This window comes from Limulus polyphemus, unplaced genomic scaffold (assembly GCF_000517525.1).
Source record: "Limulus polyphemus unplaced genomic scaffold, Limulus_polyphemus-2.1.2 Scaffold4302, whole genome shotgun sequence".
Classification (NCBI taxonomy): Eukaryota; Metazoa; Arthropoda; class Merostomata; order Xiphosura; family Limulidae; genus Limulus; species Limulus polyphemus.
In genome coordinates, this window is record NW_013669912.1 from 1 (window position 1) to 5097 (window position 5097).

General features: G+C 33.8%; 1 long non-coding RNA gene across 1 annotated transcript in view; it reads left to right on the plus strand.

Moving 5' to 3' along the window:
- The first annotated feature begins 2269 nt into the window (after positions 1–2269).
- The window catches only part of LOC106470933, a 9619-nt gene continuing 6791 nt past the window's right edge, over positions 2270–5097 (plus strand). Inside the window, exon 1 of the long non-coding RNA XR_001291527.2 lies at positions 2270–2616. This is a non-coding gene — a long non-coding RNA (uncharacterized LOC106470933). The remainder of the gene's footprint in view (positions 2617–5097) is intronic.

Below are 5097 nucleotides of genomic sequence, written 5' to 3' on the forward strand. Positions count from 1 at the left end.
TTATTAAGTAAGGACTTGTGTCGTTAAGTTTCGTCGGAACGAAGTTACGGAAAGTTAATTAACAAACGAAGACGTAACAACTGCCTTGAAACACGTGTGAAATAGTGTTGTCAGTTTCCTGCATATTCTGCCTGATAGCCAGTTGAAGAAAACTTTGTCTATACATGTATAGTATTGGCACACTAAAGTTACACTATACATGTCAACTAACTACGAGCACGGACAAATATAAATATAAAATCTATTACACAACAGCACTCTTTACAGTAAAAATATAATGTGTTAAAACTTAAATTCTTACACGTTTTATTTCTCACCTCTCACATTTTTGCTGTCACAATGCGCGACATTGTGTCAGTAAATAATACGACACACAATAAAAAAAAAACGTATTAATACACAGCAGAGGGTACAACCAATCAAAAAATGTATTACGCCTCTAAGTCACAGATTCTCATATCAGTTTCACTTCTGGTGAAAATCTTATTACAATGGAACTTGCAATGTATACGTCCTAAAACTCGGATCTCGGAAACTACTGCACCAATCATAATTGGTTAATAGTTTTATATCTAGGCGGTATTTTTATAGCTGAGCAATAAATAAAACAATTGAAATTTCCACAAAAATGATATGTTTCAGATTTAACCAATAAAAATTACAAAAAAAAGGAGTAAGTTTCAAATATAAAACAATCAAACTTAAAAAAATATTTGTTTTTCTTTAGTGAAAATCTCACGAGTATTTCAACAGAAAAGTAAGGCACTTTCATTGATAACTGTGTCTACAAAGAAATACTTCAATAACATCTACTCTGTGATGTAATGCTGTGAGGATAACTCATTTTTAAACTGAGATTTCAATAAAATTCTTTTTCTCATAGATGGTGCTCGATTCGCAATCTGAGGGTCGCGGGTTCGAATCCCCGTTCCACCAAACATGCTCGCCCTTTCAGCCGTGGGAGCGTTTATAATGGGCGGTCAATCCCACTATTCGTTGGTAAAAGAGTAGCCCAAGTCACCACCCACCGCCAACTTAACTAGCTGCCTTCCATCTAGTCTTACACTGCTAAATTAGGGACGGCTAGCGCAGATACCCCTTGTGTAGCTTTGCGCGAAATTCAAAACAAAAACAAACAAATTCATGAATGGTAAACATTATTGAATGTCAAGTATGAGTACATTGTTGTAGAACTGTCAGACAATTCCAGAAAAGGCCACAGGCCCAATAGCCTTCCGCAGGATCTAGCAGCTATACCTGCCTGGAGGACGGGTATTTCTGCTAGTGGAAATAAATCTTTAACATACATATGCTACGTTATTTTTTGTTGTTCTTTGCCTATATACCCTTGCTTCCGTACAGTTACTTTCCCGGGCGCGTTACTGCTGTTTTTAACTATAAAATGGTAAGTAAATTTTGTAACCTTTCAACTTAGCCATCTTAGAAGTAGAAATAAACGCCCATAAAATATCAAAATTTGTTATTTTTCTTTAACTGAACACTCAACGTTTCGCTTTACAGCTTCTTTAGGAGCGTTCCAATAAAACACAAATCGTAATTGACAGTACAAAGCTCCAAATGGTTTTAATAATAACTTATAATAAAATCATACAAGAATTTTGACATAATTTTTCAAAAGATAAGAAAAATTTCATTACGGGAACAATAATATAGGCCTCTAGAATTATTACAAATATACCTCCAAATGTTAATGTGGTATGTCCGGTACTGGATTAACTCACAGGTCATATCTAGGGCTCCGGCCATATAGAGTCTCCGCCAACAACCCAAGTAAAAAAAAAAAAAAATCTTATGACAATAATAATTAATTATATCATGTTTCGGTAGGTTGGAAAAGGCGTCCATGAGAAATAACAATTGTTGTTAAAACAAACAAGTTACCAACAACAAAGTGTATTTATAAATAATCGTTATGCATTAGTGTTACATTCAAATTAATGACGTGAGCGCATTTTTCGGCTGTAATCTGTTACGACTCTGAAGTAATACCATTGTTTGAAAACTTATATCATCAGGAGAAACGTGAGGGATTCTATTTTTAATCAATTGACAAATAGTTGACTGATTAGAGCAGGATCGCCTGTTTTATTCCTGTTTACATCATATTCTATTTTCATTCTCTTCAACTTTTAATTTTTGACACTGAAATTTTTTATCTTTAGGTAAAAGTAAAGTTCAAAATGGATAAAGTTATTTTAATATTATATTAAATCAATTATGTTACCTTCAGAGGGACTAACTTCGAGCATAAACATCACGTGATAACTGCACGTGTTGGATGTAGAGGAGGTGGGAAGCGGGTTTGTAACACCTGTCCATATGTGTAAGATAACATTCAATTTCAAGTGTTACTCGAATAATGTTTTGCAACTTTGTAATTGGATCTACTAGTGAGTACTACATCTACTCTGTTCAGTCTTGCACGTGCATATTACGTTAATTACTATTTACAGCGATAGAAGTGACTGAAGTTTACTGCTGTGTGAAATGGTTACATTATAAATGTGGACTTGTTCTTCCACTTATGACATTTCTTGCACATGAGAGTGGTAGTATCTGAAGTTATCCAACCACATCAGTTTACCTGTACGGAAGGTATGTCTGGTTTGATATGGTACTTATGATTTCCATGTTGTGAGAAGTGTTTACTAAATCCGAGTAGTTTGATGTATATTTAATTCGATTAATTAAGTAAAAAATTATTTCAGAAAATTACTCGTTGGTTTGAGATTCATAAAATTATGATAATCCATCACTTGCACTTAGTTCACTCGTTAATGTTGTAATTAATAAACATTCTGCTTTGGTTTTACATAGCTTGTGGGTGGCGATTATTTTAACTCGTAAAAATGTTATTTCAAAGATTTTTATACTGTCTTTTAGGTCGTCACAAAGTTGCTAATTTGGTTCCTAATCTGGAGTATTCAGTTCCTAACTTTTACACTCTTTTAATCTTTATTGTTATGAACACTGAGTCAAATTATTGCCTTTAGTTTTCCAAAAATTAATGAAGCTCATGATAAAATATACATGCAATATGTCTTGGAACAAGTTTTATCTGCCATGTGCTAGTTTCTGTCTTAATAATACTAAGAAATGTTCAAAAGGGTTGGTTGAAGAGTAGATTACACCTGGACACTTTATAGATACATCCTCCTTTCTCCACATGGCTTGCTTTAGTTCTTTGAACCATTATATACTTCTCATATACCAAGTAAGTCTTCAATCACTTAAGCTGAAGAGGAAAAAAGAAATTTCACTGTTAGTGTTTGGAGTGTTCTGGTCTTCCACATTATGTTGTGGGTGTCTAACAGTAATACTTAACAAACAATTATTATAGTTTAACTGACATTTCACTCTGCATTAAGGCCAGTGCTCAACATATGATGAGGAATCTCCTATTGGCCAAATCACGATATGTCTTAGTTACAAAAACAAACAAAACATTAGTTAATTGAATTCTATGATGGTTCGATGAGAGTAAGCAACAAGTGATTAACAGAGTCCAGTCAAACTGACTTGTTACTCTTGGAGTGCCTAAGGGGTCAGTGCTTTGGCCTTTGAAGTAATGATGAGTAGTATAATTAGTTAATTAATAAAGTTTGTGTATGGGGCTTCTTTATTGGATATTGTGTGCAGAATGATTTGGATAAAGTTGAACAGATATTTGTAAACTGACCTTCAGTTATAAGTGCACTTGGGTTATCATAAATTTGGATCACAAGGGTAATATAGGTGGGAAACATTAGCATGACCAAAGAAAGGGATCTTGGCATAGTGGTGGATAAGTCACTCAATCCATTCAGGTAATTGCTTTGGGGTATTTTTAAGTGAACTGGTTTTCTCACAAGTATTAGATAGGTCTATTTAATAACAGCAGTTTTAAAGAGGAAATCCAAATTTGAAAACTTGATTGAGTTTAAAGCTGTATGAGAAATAAAAAAACTGGCACATTTGATGGAACGTGAAAACAATCTTTATTAAAAGACGAAGTAAAAAACAACATGTGTACATGCATAGACAAGTGGATGACTGCCTCTTCTGGATCAGTGTTTGAATTTCTTTTGTTAGACAGATCTCTGTCAAACCAACTGGTACTCTGAAAGGACAGAGGTCTCAATCTAACAACAAACCCCATATTCTTACTTTGTTTTACTGTCGCCATGTTATTGGTCATTTTTTTGCAATATTTGTTGGCTATAGCATAAAAGACATGATCCACTAGGCCAGTAGAAGGCATTATAGCTTTTGACCCTTTTACATGTTAAAACCACGATCTTTGTTTTAGCATCTCCTCCTATGAAAAAAAAAAAGCTGAAAAATGTCAGCAAATAGAACAAAACACATTTTTTTTGTTTTTCAAAAAGTTATAGTGTCAGTGAATTTTTTATGATATTTCAAGCCAAACAGGATCACAGCAGATGTACTAGAGATGTTCAATATCAGGGATAATTGCTGACATTCAATTCAAACTCGTAGTAAGCTTATGTGTAATGCAAGGTATAATAGTAGTTATTTTTCAATAGTGCCTATTATACCTGCAGAATAATGTACAGGTAACATGGCAGTTGGTGACAAAAATAAGGGAGACACTATAAACATCATTACAAAGGTGTAGTACCAACTACCAAGGGGGATTTACTGGTAAAATATGTACTATAAACATTATTACAAAGGTGTAGTACCAACTACCAACAGGTTTATACTGGTAAAACATGCACTATAAACGTCATTACAAAGGTGCAGTACGAAACTACCAACATGTTTTAATGGTAAAATATGTACTATAAACATCATTACAAAGGTGTAGTACCAACTACCAACAGGTTTATACTGGTAAAACATGCACTATAAACATCATTACAAAGGTGTAGTACCAACTACCAACAGGTTTATACTGGTAAAACATGCACTATAAACATCATTACAAAGGTGCAGTACCAACAGGTTTATACTAGTAAAACATGCACTATAAACATCATTACAAAGGTGTAGTACCAACTACCAACAGGTTTATACTGGTAAAATATATACTATAAACATCATTACAAAGGTGTAGTACCAACTACCAACAGG